The sequence below is a fragment of the Lissotriton vulgaris genome, chromosome 9, assembly GCF_964263255.1.
Source record: "Lissotriton vulgaris chromosome 9, aLisVul1.2, whole genome shotgun sequence".
In the NCBI taxonomy this organism is placed as follows: Eukaryota; Metazoa; Chordata; class Amphibia; order Caudata; family Salamandridae; genus Lissotriton; species Lissotriton vulgaris.
The window spans coordinates 492,178,499-492,196,556 of record NC_141697.1 but is presented as its reverse complement, the minus strand read 5'-3'; the positions used below and the strand labels follow the sequence as shown (position 1 = coordinate 492,196,556).

At 49.9% G+C, this 18,058-nt stretch overlaps 1 protein-coding gene across 1 annotated transcript in view; it reads left to right on the top strand.

Moving 5' to 3' along the window:
- The window catches only part of SLC38A6 (solute carrier family 38 member 6), a 360,414-nt gene that overhangs the window by 108,659 nt on the left and 233,697 nt on the right, over positions 1 to 18,058 (top strand). The window lies entirely within an intron of this gene.

Here is an 18,058-nt window from a genome sequence, read left to right as displayed (position 1 = left end):
ATTTCACGTATTCAGTATTTTGTTATGTATATGTTTTCTTGATGGACTGATAATTGATGAGGTGAAATAAAACATGCCCTTTGACTTAAGGTGGTCTTTTTTTGTAATATTGTTTTTTGCATACTTTTTGTTATTTAAGAATTAACTGCATGAGATTATTCAACCCCCAAACAAATATGCTTTCATCAGAAGGGCACCTGTGAGAACCGTTGTTGCATAATAAGTAGACACAGGGCAGGAACATTAGTCCACTTCCCACAATGGGAGCACGCTTGATGCTTCTCTACAGGTCACAGAACTGGTCCCGGACTTCACACAGCCATGGACAGGCTAAGGGCTAGATGTATCAAAGGTTTTTGCCCATTCTGTGTCTATGGGGAAATGTGTTGATACATATGGCCCTTAGTCTCTCCGCTCGCGCTTAGAATAGTGTTACACTAGAGCCAAAATAAAAGTCAGGATAACCAATATACATGCAGTTGGGCACTCGGTAGAAAGGAGAATACCTCAATACCTATCCTTGTATCTAAATATTTTTTTTCAGGTTACAGTAATTCAAACAATGTATAGAGTGTCTTTGCGCCAATAAGAATAATTTTGTTTTGAAGTTATTTATAAGTGAGAAGGATTCATTACAGTTTTTTACTACACCTACCTGCAAGGAGGCGCACCCTGCGTTTATAATTAAAATTACATGCAATGTATTTTTTTGTTATTGCAATTGCATGGCCATCACACTTGGGCATCGACATTTTTTTATTTTTATGGAATATACTTGTGGTAACATTTAGTAACTAGCTTAAACATCGCACCGGTTTGCTAAGGCCAGAACTGTTGGCTCTGCTCTGCTTGTTTAGGAAATGTTGCCCGTTTCCTGTGTTCAGAGATCAATAAATAGACTAAACATAACTGTTTTGTGTTTCTTTGGATTTGTTACTTTTTTTTTAGATGCAAGTTATCAGGGTGCTTCATTTTTCCCTAAAAATGTAGATTTTTATTTAGAATGTTTTGTGTTTTGATTACATTTAGACCTTTGACTTGCCTCTTCTTCAAACATTTGCATTTTCCTTCCTTCTGTTTTTAAGCTATTTAATTCTCTCTTCTTGTCTTAGTTTTTCTAACCTGCAAGCAGTGTTGCTGAAGTCAGAATGCCAATTGTGTACGTGTCCTTGTAAAAAAAAAATGTTTAATTTTTTCTGGTTCTACCTCATTGAAACGTTGTTTTGTATTATAATTACTATTACCCGTTTACGATTTTCTTCCTTTTCACACTTTGTTGTGCCGTACGAAAAAGACAGGCCTGTAGGAGCTTTATTCTCTCACATGTAGTAAGAAAACCTGTCCGCTCTCTCAGCAGCTTGTGTGCTATGCAAATATGTTTTAAATAAATGAAGGCTAGCGCTGGGTCTGAAAGACAAACAGGCCACTTCCTCCCAGAGACCATCTGTTTGTTTTAGAATGTCTAATTAATCCTTAAAGAATCTGCATTACTTCCCCAAGTGCTGAAAGCCTGATTGTCTCCCTAAAATAATGTAAATACACATGTCTGCAGTCACTTGTTTTGAAGTGTGTATAAGATGTTCTTGCTTTTCTTGCTCTACTAAAACTAGATTTGTAAAACATACTCCTAGTGGTACTTGTATTGGATTACTCTTTCTAAAAGAACTTAAAAATAAATCAAATGCATCTTGGTTATGCATACATTTGACTGTTAAGCACGCCTTGATACCAATATGTTTAGGTTACCAAACAAACGAGCAGTGTAATAGACCAGTGGTGTCCAATTTCGGACCAGATGGGGCAAATCTATGCCAGATTTTTAGGATCTCCACATAATTCAAATGTATATGGATTAGAGCTCATTAAGAGGTTAACCGGAAAATCTGTCATGGATTGCCCCTCCAGAGAGTTCTGTAGTGCATTCCGTGAATAAACCTAATTTGTTAATTTAAAGGCCGATTCATTTTTGTAACATTTTTTTATTTAGTCACATTCAATATTTCATATCGAATTGGAACCTTGATATGTGGATTTGTTAGGTGGGAAAAATGTCTGAATAACTCTGAACCCCTGCTCATCCATCTCTTATCTATTCAAAGTGTTATCACTGGTATTTTATTAAATGCAGAGTTTTATTCAGGGCATGGTAATATAATGTAAAAAGCTTAAAACTTCTTTCCGATGAGTCTCTCTTCCTGCCACTAGTAAAGAATGTTCTGCTACTCTGTACATCAGGACATGACAACATGATACTCCTTCCACCTCCCATTCCAACCCACCAAATTCCACTACCCCTTGCCCAGGGTCATACTGGGAACCCAAAGCACCCCTCGCAATTTTCTCGGACCAGCCTCTGGAGAAGCACTGCCTGGCCAAGGGAGGCCGGAAACGCTGGCTTGCTGCTTTTGTTACTGGGGTCCGATAACGCATCACCATTGCAAAACCGGCTCTCACTAACAAAACAGGCCCCCACTGCAGCAAAACCGTCCCCCACCCTTCCAGCCTACCGGGGAAAGTCCAGATGCCCAGTACAACCAGTCCGGCCCTGCCCTTGCCAGTAACTCTGTCTACCCCTCTCCAATGTTATGTACAGTGATCAAGAGGACCAGTGGTACATCAAAATCAATACTAACTTTTAGATTAAAATAAGTAGCAGCGAGGACAGAGCTTGTCCTGCAGCAGGATGGCTGCTTCTCTGTGAAACTCTGACATCCACCACACCGGACCACTCCTCTCCGAGTGAATTCACAACTTGGTTCCCAGATTAGGTGCATCAAGAGAGAACAATGGCAGGGCACCACCTTACATTATAATAAACATATAACGGGGTAAAATAAATTTCCCCCATTTCCGAAACCTGCAGCCTCCCACCCATGGCTGGCAAAGGTTCCTAAGCCACTCATGAAAATAAATGGCAATCAACTCGCCAATGGAAGCTGTAACCTCAGCCCAGTAAAAGCAGTTGTTGAGTCAGAATTCAACTCCTGAACACACACCTACAAGTGCTGGGAATTATGCAGGCTTACTGGTAAAGTCTTGAAACTTCCTGGAGCGACACAAGAATCCCCTAGGTACCAGAGAGAGACATTCACAGCTCACCAGACCCACCATCTATGCTGTGCAGATAATGGACCCACTCTGAGTAGGAGGCACAAACCAGTGCCCTCCTGGAAGAAACATTAGGAACAAGAAAGCTGTTATGGAATATGCAACAGATATGACTTGCATATCTCTTTTCTAGCTGCATGTGTTCTTCTTGAACCCCCTCCCCACCCACCCAAGCCCCCTATGGGGTGGGGAATTTAGCATCTCAACCATAATTAGTGGACATTTGTATCATGAATGGGGAATCAACATTTACACCTTTGCCACATACCTGAGGTACATGAACCCAGGATTGCTTGTCAAGACAGGAACCAAATTCTAATGACAGTCTGTAGCATCATATAACATATTAGTTTGCCTCCAGATTATACAACCTCATCTGACTGTATTAACCTCTGTAGTGGACCCACTAATTAAATCCAGAGTTGCGCTACATCCAGCCTGGATTCTCCTTTAATTGGAACAATAACAGTCATGTCAAGAAAGAGGATATACTTGCCCTGAGGCAACAGGTTAAAGATATGTCTTGTAACCTATCTTCCAGGAAGCTCCTGTTCATGGAATCTGTGTTGGATAAACCAATCGATGGAAGTCCAAACAGGGAAACGTACTAAAATCAAGCTGGAAACGATCATGAGTTAGATCATATCAGTAAAGTTGTTGATGTGAGTGATGGAATGCATATTATACAAAATGACCTATGAGATTAGATCTTCCAGATCATATATTGCTTTTTGTACTTTGACTTAACATCTCAGAGAATTATATTCCTGAGCTTGTTTGAATACACCACTAGACTAGAGCCAAGAGCTTAGGCATGGCCTTACGAAAACTAGACGTGGGGACAGATCAAAAGAGAACTTCATCCATTTATTTGATGTCCATGAAATTCAAAGGACACTCAACATGGAAATGTTCCTAATGACCGTCCTACCTCGGCTACTGGAAGTTGTTTTAACCAGGCCTTTAGTTTCAGAGGGCTCACAATATTAGATCACAATATACCAGCAAAACAAACCACACATAACTAATCACTGTATGTTGTTTCTGTTATGCTTGTCATCCCAGACACTTTTCTGCCAACCTAACCTTAATGTATAAGCTTCTAATACTACTCCCTTGGCCTAAAAGATGAGGCATAAATGTGGCCTTCCGGAACCTGCAGTGATTCTCATTAGCTTAGATGCAGATCCACACATTACATCGAACCAAATAACTTGCAATGCTTTGGAGAGAAAGTGGAATCTAATGACATAAAAATTCAGGATTGGGGACATAGAGGAGGTCCCATAATCTCTGCATTTGACAACCCAAAACCCCCATCAGGAAACCTAATCTCAGCGTCAATGATGTGACAAAGAGTGCTTGATTCAAATTGTCGAGGCTTTTGTAAGAGGGGGAGACAACTGGAGTGTGAGGGGTGCGGCAGTGTGAGGGGTGCGGCAGTGTGAGGGGTGCGGCAGTGTGAGGGGTGCGGCAGTGTGAGGGGTGCGGCAGTGTGAGGGGTGCGGCAGTGTGAGGGGTGCGGCAGTGTGAGGCGTGCAGCAGTGTGAGGCGTGCAGCAGTGTGAGGCGTGCAGCAGTGTGAGGCGTGCAGCAGTGTGAGGCGTGCAGCAGTGTGAGGCGCGCAGCAATGTGGCGCGCAGCAGTGTGAATCGTGTGGCAGTGTGAATCGTGCAGCGGTGTGTGGCGTGCAGCAGTGTGTGGCGTGCAGCAGTGTGTGGCGAGCAGCAGTGTGTGGCGTACAGCAGTGTGTGGCGTACAGCAGTGTGAGGCGTGCAGCAGTATGAGGCGTGCAGCAGTGTGTGGGAAGCAGCAGTGTGAGGCGTGCAGCAGTGTGAGGCGTGCAGCAGTGTAAGGCGTGCAGCAGTGTGAGGCATGCAGCAGTGTGAGGCGTGCAGCAGTGTGAGGCGTGCAGAAGTGTGAGGCGTGCAGCAGTGTGAGGCGTGCAGCAGTGTGAGGCGTGCAGCAGTGTGAGGCGTGCAGCAGTGTGAGGCGTGCAGCAGTGTGAGGCGTGCAGCAGTGTGAGGCGTGCAGCAGTGTGAGGTGTGCTGCAGTGTGAGGTGCGCAGCAATGTGGCGCGCAGCAGTGTGTGGCGCGCAGCAGTGTGAATCGTGTGGCAGTGTGAATCGTGCAGCGGTGTGTGGCGTGCAGCAGTGTGTGGCGTACAGCAGTGTGTGGCGTGCAGCAGTGTGTGGCGTGCAGCAGTGTGTGGCGTGCAGCAGTGTGTGGCGTGCAGCAGTGTGTGGGAAGCGGCAGTGTGTGGCGTGCGGCAGTGTGTGGCGTGCAGCAGTGTGTGGCGTGCAGCAGTGTGTGGCGTGCAGCAGTGTGTGGCGTGCAGCAGTGTGTGGTGTACAGCAGTGTGTGGCGTGCAGCAGTATGTGGCGTGCAGTAGTGTGAATCGTGCAGCGGTGTGAGGCGTGCAGCAGTGTGGCGTGCAGCAGTGTGTGGCGTGCAGCAGTGTGTGGCGTGCAGCAGTGTGTGGCGTGCAGCAGTGTGAAGCGTGCAGCAGTGTGAGGCGTGCAGCAGTGTGAGGCGTGCAGCAGTGTGAGGCGTGCAGCAGTGTGAGGCGTGCAGCAGTGTGAGGCGTGCAGCAGTGTGAGGCGTGCAGCAGTGTGAGGCGTGCAGCAATGTGTGGTGTGCAGCAGTGTGAGTCGTGCAGCAGTGTGAGGCGTGCAGCAGTGTGTGGCGTGCAGCCGTGTGAGGCGTGCAGCAGTGTGTGGCGTGCAGCAGTGTGAGGCGTGCAGCAGTGTGTGGCGTGCAGCAGTGTGAGGCGTGCAGCAGTGTGAGGCGTGCAGCAGTGTGAGGCGTGCAGCAGTGTGTGGCATGCAGCAGTGTGTGGCGTGCAGCAGTGTGAGGCGTGAAGAATAATGCGGGCTAACAAATGCGGGGAAGCTAGACTAAAACAACACCCAAAACATTGCCTCACGCCGAAAACAAATCTGTTACTGGGGGGGGGGGTGGAGGAGAGGGGGCTGTAGCTGAAACTAGTAAAGGTGACTTCGTACATTATGGGAATGCTTGCATGTTGATTAAAGCCCAGGCCATGGTTGAAGAAGCAGCACAGACGTGCTACGTTTATAGGAGGAGTGGTTCTGCCTTTTGTTGCCGACACAGTGCAGTGGCCACAGTTAATGTGTGGTGCAGAGTGGCAGCACGTTGTGGAGCATCAGAGCAGAGTTGGCTCTCGCAAATAGAAATTCCTCTGTTGTCTCTGTGTTTATTTCGGTTGTAATGCAAGAAAAACCAAGTTTAAGATGAAAGGACTAGCGCATTGTCGCATGTACCTATGTGGGCACTAATCAGGAAATACGATAAAAAATGTAAGTGGTTTGGTGTGAAAGATGAAGCGTGCGGCCGTGAAGAGGCGCTGTGCTGATTAAGGGAAAGGAAACACGAACACTTGCATGCAGAGCTTATAATGGGAGAAGTTTATATGCCACAAGTAATCACGGTGATCCATGGGGGTGAACAAATACCAACAAGCTCTTGGCATTGCTGTGGCGGGGAGCGGAGTGGAGCGCGAGCGCTTTCCTTTGAAGTCTGATGCGGGGGCAGGGGAGCGGATCCTTTGAAGTCTGATGGAGGCACAGACAAATGGTGGTGTGACGTGGTGGTGTGACGTGGCTGGTTTGTGCACGTGCATAGCTCACATGAACTGTGCGTGATCCGCAAGTTTGGTAGAGTTTTTGAAGCGCTTACTATAATTCTCGCCTATCTATCCCTGCGGGATAGAATAGTCGAGACCTTAAAATGACGTTATCGTTATGTCTTGTAATAATATAACAAAATTTAACTGAAAGTCACCTGTTACAGTTTACTGAGCCAACTGTAACTTTTGCACCTACCTTGCACTACTTTTTTTTTTTAAATATGTTTTATTGAAACACTTGACATACAGTTACATTTCTGTGAGCATAATTTGAGAGGGAAACAGAGAATTAGTCAACACGTACAATGTCCGTGAGAATGCTGATGACAGCCGAAGACCCAATAAGTACAATCATGAGCGAATAACGCAATCAGCTGCAATGGGAACAGTCTCGGCGTCTACCGTAAATGACACTCTTACACTACACAACAACGTAGTTTGCGTTATCCATCCCACCAGAGTATCTGGCCCATCCTACCAAGTCAGGTGCGCCTCTGGTCGACTCTCCCCGTGCTGCCCACAACCCTCCGCCCGGTGATGCAATGTGTTGTTTCCCAAGGGTGGGTGTTACCGACCGGGTCTATCACTGGGCGGTGCGTGTGAGTGCCGTGGATGTTAGGTACACTCTGATTGTTGTCGTGGTGTGGTAGAGGGTTGCGGCAGGGGTCGTTGTGTGGTTTATGATCATGTGCTTGCTTGTCAGGTGTAAAAATGCAGCGTAGTCAACTGGGGGGCGACAGCCTGCTGAAACAACCTCCGAACCAAGGGAGGGAATAGAAAGGAAATTGGGGATGTTAGGAACCTTAACTTGAGGGAGGGAAAGGGGTGCTGCAATGTGGTGTGGTTCTTGCTGTCCAGGCGCCGCGACCAGGTAATCTGTCAATACAGGGTGGAGGTGTCCGGTATATGCGGAACAACGGTTTCGGGCGGTGTGCAGAGGCTTCGAGCCCTGGGGTGGAGTTGCTCCGTATGGGTCGGTCGTGTGGTCGGTCCCTCCCAATAGGGGGGGGGGAAGAGGAGTGTGGGGGGGGCGGGGGGGAGGAGAGGGGGGTAGGGGGGGGTCCGACGAACAGGGGGGGGGAGGAGAGTCTGCATGAGCGGTTGCTCATGTCTATATGTGTGTGGCTCTGGCTTCACGGTGTTGCTGTGCATTACTCTTCCCAGACGTGTCTCTTCACCCTACAGGGGGGGGGGACGGGGAGGGTTTACGCCCAGCCTACGTTATCCCTTGGTCTTGGCAGGCCCTGGTAAATGCTTGTAGGATGCCCTCCCAGATCTGGGCTATCGGGATGGCTCTCCGTCCCGCAGTCTCCTCCCTGTGTAACACTGTGCCCTCTGCTGTCGCCCAGTAGGTGAGGGAGGCACACCAGTGCTTCGTCAGTGGTGGGTTCGTGTCTTTCCAGTGTCGTGTTATGAGTCATTTGGCGGTTATCAATCCCAGATCCCAGAACCTGGAGTGCGCCTTGTTGTGTTTTGTTCTTTTTTTTATACAGGCCCAGCACACAGGCATCCCAGTCGTGACGTAGTTCTAAGTCCGTCCCTTTTGTCAACAATGTAGTGACATCTTGCCAGTACGTCTGCAGTCCGGGACACGCCCACAGCATATGTAGGAGGTCTGCATTCAGCAGCGCGCATCGTGGGCAGCTGGAAGTGTCCAGCGCGAAATAACGATTGATCTTGTCCGGGGATAGATACGCCCTGTGTATGATGTAAAATTGTATTATTTTGAATCTCGAGTTGCGGGGTATGTGTCGTGGGCCTTCCAGGATTCTCTCCCATTCCTTATCCGACCAGTCCCTCCCCCTGTCAGTCGTCCACCTGTCTCTCAATGACTGTAGTGAGCATGTAGTATGGGACTCTAGCGAGCATGTAGTATGGGACTGTAGCGCCTGTGTCAGCCAGTGTATTACGTGCGACCCAGCCCCCATGATGTGTAGGTATTGTATCAATAGGTGCGTCTGAGGTTCCTCTGATATATCGCCCCAGTGTTTCGTGAGTACCCGGACCATAGAGGCATGGAGCAAGAACTGCCCTGCTGGCAGACCGGGGTCCTCCACTAGTCTCTCGAACTGGACTAGGGCGCCGTCGTTATACAGGTCCGCCATTGATTCAATCCCCACTTGCACTCAGCTGTCTAATTGCACTGCAGTTACTACTCCCCCAGGCCTGGGCATGCCTTCCAGCGGGAGTGCTGGGGCGTAGGGTGTAATCCCCTTAGTTAGTTTTATTGCTCGTTTGTAGCATCTAAGTGCCACCGCAAGGTGCAGTTGCACCTTGCAGGCTGCGCCGTTGAGGGGGTGGAACATTGCGAGAGCCCCCGCATGGGTCAGGGCCGGGGTCATTGAGGCTGTGTCGTTCAGGTTTCTTCCTGCAAGCCAGACCACCACCCATTGAAGTTGCGCCGCAAGGTTATAAAGTTCTTGGTTGGGGACTGCAAGTCCCCCCGAGGACGTCGGGGCATACAGTTTCTTTAGAGCTACCCTGGGTCTCCCTGTGTTCCATATGAGTGTTCGTACTAGGGTCTCCAGGTCTTTAAATATCCGGGCAGGGACGTACACCGGTATGTTCGAGTAGTAATAAAGGAGTCGGGGTAAAACTATCATTTTCGTCAGGGTGATTCTGGCCGGGACATTAAGCGGGAGCGTGTTCCAGAAATGTATCTGGGCTCGCAGGGAGGATATAGCCCTGACTAGGTTGCTGTCCAGTATATCCGTCGGAGACCTGTATATGTGGAGGCCGAGGTATTTAAAGGTGCCCGCATACCAGGCCAGCGTCGTGCCCCCTAACTGCACTGCGCACTCCTGCATGTCAGGGTGAAAGGGGTAGACCCCAGATTTCCCCCAATTGACTCTCAGTCCCGAGTGGGTTGTAAATTCTCGTAGGGCGTCCGTGAGCCTTGGCGGTATCTGCGTGAGGTCCCTAATGTAGAGGAGCAGGTCATCAGCATACAGCGAGACCGCGTGTGTGCCGTCTACCAGCGGAATGCCCCATTCTGCACCCTGACCCCTCAGCAACTCCGCCAGTGGTTCCATTGCTAATGAGAAGAGCAGAGGCGACAACGGGCAGCCCTGACGTGTGCCCCGCCTTACCCTTATAGTGTCCGATAGGAGGCTCCCGGTCCGGACACGGACGCTAGGTGTTTGGTATAGGAGGCCGACCATGTCCAAATAAGCATCTCCCAGGTCGAACTTCTGCATTACCGCTCTGAGATACGGCCACTCTACTGAATCGAATGCCTTTTCCAGATCTAATACTAGACAACTCGATTGTGGCCAAGGTTCCCTCGCGTATTCCTGAACCCTAAACAACCGACGGATGTTGAGCGATGTGCTGCGCGTAGGCACAAAGCCGTTCTGGTCAGTGTGGACCAGGGTGGGTGTGTACTGAGCTAGCCTCCGCGCTAGTGTGGATGCTAATATTTTATAGTCGGTGTTTAGGAGGGCGAGTGGTCTATACGAACCTAGTAGCGTCCCGTCCTTTCCCGGTTTTAAGAGGGAGACCAGGGTGGCTTCATTTAGAGAAGGAGGTAGGGAGGAGTCGTCGATCGCCGCCTCATACATTTTAATGAGTTCGGGGACCAGGAGGTCCGGATACGCCTTATAGAACTCCGCTGGGAGTCCGTCTGGGCCAGGGGACTTACCATTACATAGCGCCACTATGACCTCTCGGAGTTCATCAGAGGTAATGGGTGCTGCTAGGTCGGTGCGTTGGGCGTCGCGGAGTGACGGTAGCGGTATCTGGCTGAGATAGCCCTCTGTGTCCGGGGCGGGGGTGGGCAGGTAGGAGCGATACAGTGTGTTATAATGGGCAGTAAATGCGCCGTGGATCTCCAATTGGGTGTGTAAGGGCGTCCCATCGGCACCCAGTACTTTCGTGACTGGTTTTGTCTTTTCCTTTCTGGTGATGAGCCACGATAACAATTTTCCAGGTTTGTCCCCCCTATCGTGAGTGCGTGCCGCATGGGCCGCGTAATTCAAACATCTGAGCCTCTCCAGTAATCTTTCGTGGCTCGCCTGCGCAGATTGTAACCCAGTGACATCCCCCCTAACCGAATCCTGCTCATGTCGGCTCAACTCAGCTTCTACCCTCTGAAGATCTCTCTCAACCTGCCGTTTGAGATTGCCCTGCGTGCCCAGGCACTGACCCCTTATGACCACTTTGAATGCATCCCATTCTATTTGTGGGGAGGTGGCAGAGCCCGCATTCTCCTCGAAGTAATGCACTATATGGGTAAATAGTGAGTCCCGGAAGGGTGCGTCCAGCAGGAGATCTGGCTGTAGTCTCCAATTGGGGACAGGGGGACGAGCGCTTGCCCATGAGACTGTCAGCATGTTAGGATTGTGGTCGGAGTGTGTCCTTCCCATGTAGTGTGCCTCCGTAACTAACGGGAGTAAGTCGTCAGTGAGCATGTGTCTGTCTAATCGGGTGTGTAGGGTGTGGGCCCCTGAATAGTATGAGTACATCTTGGTGGTCGGGTTTCGGTGTCGCCACACGTCGTGTAAGTTCCAGTGGGAGGCCCAGGCTACAAGGGCTTTCATGGCGCCCACTACTGGCACATTGGGCAGTGGTGGGAAGGAGCGGTCTAGTGTGGTGTCCAACACGCAGTTGTAATCCCCTCCCAGTATCCAGGGAATTCCGTGCCAGTTTGATAGGGCCGCGGACACTGTCGCGAGAAAACCCTGCTGATCCGTGTTGGGGGCGTAAAGCGACGCCAGTACTAGCAGGTGCCCATCCAGGCGTCCCCTCACTGCCACCAGTCTCCCCTCCCCGTCTATGTGTGAGTCGTCAATGTCAAACGGAATCCCCGGTCTCACCCATATTAACACCCCCCTTGCGTATGAGGAGAACCCAGTCGCGTAAAGCTGGCCACGCCACCGCCTGCGTAGTGTGTGCACTTCAGGGGCTGTCAGGTGTGTCTCCTGCAGGAGTGCTATTTGCACCTTGTGTCTCTTCAAGTATGAGTATATCATGTACCTGCGCGAAGGTGTGTGTATACCGCGTACATTCCAAGTACATATTTTAACCTCAGCCATCAGTATACATCAGGTTAGTTCCATCCGTCCTCCCCCCCGCCCCACACACACCCCCATGGAGCTCTCCACCACCCGATTCCAAGACATCCCCACTCCCATCCGTGGGACACCAAAGTGAGTTCAGTAAGTTTGCCACCAGACCGTGTATGCAGCACATCACAAAAGGGAGGAAGAGGGTAAACATGAACTGGGGGAAATACCATAGGGTCGGCTGCCAAACGTGCAGCCGTCCAAACACTCTACTGAGATTTCTAATGGTCCATTCTGGGGGGTTGCTGCCCATCACGCAGGCAAGGTGGGTAATGATTACCAGCAGAGCGTGAATGTGTGAGTAACCTCCCAGGGGGGGAAGATATATAGTTTCGGGCGGCCACCAGACGGGCCTTACCATCAGCAATGCAGTGCGACCATAAAGTCATGTGGCACCATTGCTGTTAGGTCTCAGCGAGCTTTGGAGGCCTTCGCCCATTCGGAGAGACCCCTGCCGCAGTATGACCCATGGAGTGTAGGTTCCCCAGGCCGTCTGTTCGGCGGCAGGCGACATTAAGTGTATCTCAGTATCAACTTACTGCGTCTCAGGTGTGCGCCTTCGTAGGGAGGAGCTGGCTCACCGCTTTCACCTCGTGTGGTCAGTCGATACCCTCCGGCCGTCTCCCTCCGGTGTTTCGTTTCCGACGATCTGCAGGCGTGAAGGCAGAGAATGGGAGGGAGAGCGGAGCAAGGCGCAAAGAGTGCCAGGGTGCGACACTTCATCAGCCAAACCGATCCGATGTTTGTGGGGTGATGACTGGTAGATCACCTGAGACGTGTGAGTCCGGTAGTCCGTAGATCGCCTCGTCGTCGCTCGGTGATATCCTGGGGCTGGTGGCAGGCGGGGAGCGCTGGGACGGGGAGCCGCTGACCTCCGAGACCATCCGCAGGGCCTCCTGTTGCTCTCGGCACATTTCCTCCTCAGGTGGACTAGCGCTGTGTTGTGTGCTACTTGCCGAGGTGAGGACGATCTGGCTCAGCGTCTCCTTTTGGATCTCCTGCGCCTCCTCAACCTGGTCGGGGCCCCTTGCTTTCTTGCGTTTTTGTCCGTCCCGTTGTCCAGCCAGGCTTCCACATCCTCCGAGGAGTCGAAGAAGTGTGTCTTTTCATTGGCTATTACTCTCAGCCTTGCTGGGAAGAGGAGGGAATACGTGAGTCCTAGCTGGCGTAGCCGCCGTTTCACTATCAGGAAGGAGTGTCTCTGGCGTTGCACCTGAATTGTATAGTCCGGGAAAAACATTATATTCGCATTTTCCACTTGTATGGTGCCGAGTTTGCGGGTTTCTCTCAGGACAGCGTCCCGGTCTCTATAGTTCAGGATACGAATGAGAAAAGGGCGCGGGTTAGAGCCGGTTTGGAGCGGTCTGGTCAGGACTCTGTGCGCCCGCTCCACCACAAAGTGAGGCGAGAGGGTGCCCTCTGGCAACAGGGTGCGAAGCCAGTCCTCCACGTGTGTTGCCGGATCTCTTCCTTCCCATTTTTCGGGTAAACCCACTATTCGGACGTTGTTGCGTCTCGCCCGCCCTTCTGCATCTTCCGCCCTGTCTTCCAAGAACTCCACTCTGTTGAGGAGGTCTTTTATCTGTTTGTCTGACTGGGTGACTTGCGATCCCAAGTCGGACACGGAGGCCTCCAGGGTCGTGGTGCGTTCGCCAGTTTTTTGTGGTCCGCTTTCAGGTGCGTTAGGTCAATGGCGACTCCATCTATCTTCGCCTCCAAGGACGTCCGAGTGGACTGGATGGAATTCTCCAGTCGTTCCATGGCCGCCAGTACCGAGTCCAGCCTGGCCGTCACCGGGTCTGCGTCCGCCGGTTTCTGTGACTTGTCCATTTTGCCCTTTTGGGACGTGCTCCCGACTCCCGTGCGCTTCCCCGCGCCCCCAGACATGGGCAGGGTCCTGCGCGTGGATGACCTGGACGGTGCAATAGTTAGTGGTGTTGCGGGCCGTCTGTACCACAAGCAGGGACGGCGCCTGTACACCCGTAGTGAGGGGCGTTGGGAGTGTTCTCTGTGAGTTGTCGAGCGCGGCCAACTAGTATGCGGTCCAGAGTGACCCGGTGGCGGGTGCGTCACTTCCCGGTCTTTGGCTGGGGTTAATGTACTGCGGAGCTTGGCCTCCGAGGTCTTATGTCACTGGGTTTGCGCCGTCCCGTCGCTGCGTCATTCAATTGGTGGTACTGTGATCCAGAGGGGGTCGGTACCTGCAGGTGTCCATCCGCGCGTTTCAGAAATCCCAGCGGTTTAGTGGTGTGTGCGGCATTTGGGTGGCAGTATCTCCTGTAGGCGCCCCCCTTTCTGGTCAGTCAGTATGTCGTGGTGGGCGCAGTCTGCAGTATGAACCCCTCCTGATGAGCCGCCGCAGTAGTGGTTGGTGTGGCCAGACGGTGCTCTGTACGGCCAGGCGGCTGATGACGGCGGCGTATGCGCGCTCCGGCGTTGGGTGGCCTCGAGCCCGGGCCGATCCTGGTGCCCTCCGACGGTTACTACCGCTGCCTGGTGGTGCGGATCATGACGGCGGTCTCCGGGGCACTCAGCAACTGGGTCGGATGTCGAGGTCCGTGATTACCGGGGTCTGCCAGTGCCGCTGTGCAGGGAAGGGGGCCCCCGCTCGGAGCTGACGGGGGGGAGGGTCCTTCGGCGGTGGCCCACGCTTCTTCGCGCACCTCTCAGGCCCAGTGCAGGTGGCGCTGGGGGTCCTATTCCCGACTCGGGAGTTCACGGGTTTTCTGGGGGCCCCGCCAGGGTCGGCTCTGTTGATTTCGGGCAGGTGTTTGGTTTGCCAGGCGGCCAGACCCCTCCTGCCGACGCCGGGGCCCACTCACCCTTATTCCGGTTGGTGTCGCAGCTACAGGCCGAGGGGGGGATGGGCTCCTCTTCGCATCCGACGCTCCCACGGCAGCACGGATGTCGGCCCTAGTCTTCTGCTGCAGTTCTGCACACTCGTCGCCGGGGTGGTCCCGGTCGGTCCGTCGCCACCTCCAAGCCTCTGTGGAGGATCGGTCACGGTCAGCGCGCCCCAGCGCCGTCGCCTCTGCTCAGCCACCTAGGATGTCCTGCTAGCACGGCCTACACTTCCGGCCTCGACCTCGGACTTGCCTGGCGGGCCCCGCCGACTCCGCGGCCCGTCTGGTGGCCGCCTTATAATAACATGCCCCAAGTTGTGGCCGGCCAGTCGGAGATTTAGTCGGATAATTTACCCCCAGAGTGGAGGATCACGCTGGAGCTCCGCTAAAGCACAGCCAGTCTCGCTGCGCGCGTAGCCACGCCCCCCCCCCACCTTGCACTACTTATGACCTTGCATATTACATCACTCATGACCTGCTCATTTACATAACTGATGACATCACTGATGATGACATCTAACCTACTGCTGATCACATTACACTGTTACAGTTATGACCTGCTCATTTACATAACTGATGACATCACTGATGATGACATCAACCTACTGCTGATCACATTACACTGTTAGTTTTTCAGTTAATAAAGTAAAAACTATCTTGTGCAGAATATTTTAAAGCATAAATTACCCTTCAGACAGACAATCCACCTGAGATTATCCAAGTTACTGTTATACACTGTCTTCGCCCTTTACCGAAAACTTAGTGGATAGCCGACCTCATGTGGGCAATCGATCAGACAGGGGTGCAAGCCCCTGCTGCACACAGTCAACAAACTACACATTGGTAGGAAATTACGTACTACAAACAGTCTTCCCCCGGTGCAGAATCCATCCATTTAAAGCCCAATCCCTTTATGAACCCAAGGCACCTTAGGTGGTGTAGTCAGTACTACGCACAGCCTTCACCCTATAACGAACACTTTGCAGATAGCCACCATCTTGTGGGCAAACAAGCATGGGTGGGCAAATACCTGATGCATGCAGTCTTCATGCCTCTGCACAACTCCTAATGAAGAGCCCACTCTTTCCAGACATTCAAGACCCCTTAATTGAATAGACACCTACTAGGTACAACTTTGCCCCTTTAGCAACCCTTTTACAAATAGCCATCCTCTTGAGGGCAATCAGCGAGACACGATTTCATAGGTTTCTGCTGTGCACAGTGTTTACCCTGTGCACAATCATTCATGGAGGGCTCACTCTCTTCACACACCCAATCCCCATTATGAAGAGAAGCATGTTGCCAAAACTAACACCCAATAGCAGTAAAGGGGCTATAGAAAATAATCTAGATGTACCGAACTGAAATCCTTCCAGTATGATTACCAATCTATCACATTCATTGGATTATGTTATACATTATGTCATGAGTGATGTATTATGTGAGGTGATAAGCAGTTAGCTCAGTAAATAAAAAATGGTGCAATTCATTTTTTTTTAAAACAATAATTTTGATATTATGACAAGGCCTAACTATATGTCACCTTAACCTTTGCTTATTTTAGTGAATATACACATCTGTCTGTCTATCTGTCTTTCTGTCTATCTGAATATCTAATTCTAAACAGATATATAGATATAAATTATATATAGAGATAAATGGGGTTGGCAGGGGTAACGCCACATTAAAAACTATATATGCACACATTGCAAAAAAGGGTAGGAGGAAGTAAAGATATATATATATATATCTCAAGATCCTGGTACCACAATCCTTTAGGAAAAACCAGAGTCGAAGCCCAAGTCAATTTCAAAAGTGCTTAAAGATTTATTTTGGGTTGTTTTTCTGCCAAAATAAATCTTTAAGCACTTTTGAAATTGACTTGGGCTTCGACTCTGGTTTTTCCTAAAGGATTGTGGTACCAGGATCTTGATACATTAAGGGTTCGGCGACCCTGTCGAATGCCCGCTGTACAAGCGGCGGAAGCACGCCATCCTTGCATTTTATATATATATATATATATATATATATATATATATATATATATATATATATATATATATATATATATATATATACACATAGAAATTATAAAAACGTAAGTAAGTTGCGATGTAATACGCACCATGCACCTTTGACACCTCATGCACTCTTGGTATTTCTTGACTTATGATTAATTACATCGAGCTTCCTATAGTAAACCAGTAGGGAGGCGTCGTTTTCTCAAGAGTCTTTTGACACTCTGCACCTTAATTTGCTAGGCAAATAATAGATCGACTTCTACGTGCATTGCCAGTAGCCGGGGTCTTCTAAAATACTGCATGCTATAGTCACACGTTAATATTTATTAGTTTATCTTTTTTCGAAGTCTGATTTTTGCCAACTGTCTTTGGGCAATTAAGGTAGTTCGATTTTAAGATCTTTCTTTGTACAGTGTGGTGTCCTTATGAAAGCAAGGAAGGTCTGCGTGCCCTATTTCAGCTCCTGCCAAGCCCTTGGGCAACAGCTGTGCTTATGCAGTGTGAAATACAGCTGTGGGATTAGTTTCTCCTTCTGAGAAGGGGAGGCCGGTTTTCAATAGAAAGAAGTGATTTTTTCCTTATTTAGTTACTGGGCAACTGTTTTAAATTGACCTTGCTGTAGGTACATGTCACTTTGCATTAATCCAATTCGTCTTCACTGATGAACCACAGTTCTTCTGACTTGAATATTAACCCGCACAGGATTACTCTGGCACTAACATTGAAACTGTCGTAGTTCATCGAATATAGTACCTTTTCTGAACTACAATGCAAATTCTTCTGCAGTTGAATTGCGAAAGTAAAAAAGTATTACTAAAAAGGATAGAAATTGAATGTTCAAACGCTTTTTCGACATTGACAAAAAAATTGTGAACTAGGGGTGAGGCAATATTCATAAGATTAACTGAATCTTCCTTGTCTAACGTATTATTTTAAATACTATTTGTATATATAAAAACTCACTGTGCAGGTCACTGCAGGTCTGCACGCAGACAGGTACTCTTTAACCCCTTCGCTACTGATGACGAGCTCAGCTCGTCATCAGCCATGGGTGGCGTGTGCTGATGACGAGCTGAGCACGTCGTGTAACGCGGTAAAATGAAAAAGCCGAACAGCGCAAAAATCGCTGCAGCAGCGATGCGGTTAACAATAAGACGTCATGTTTTTTTCTGCAGGTGTTTGTATACACTCTCACTCCACTAACACCTAGCTCATCCCATCTCCAACTGAGCTCTCCAATTTACGGTTGGCATAACCTTCACTCATTTTCGATACAGCTACATCACACATTCCGTCGCTCAGCCAGGAAAATCATGCATGCATATCACAGTCCTTCTGACTGGCCCAAATGCCACACCTATTTCCCAGGTAGTCT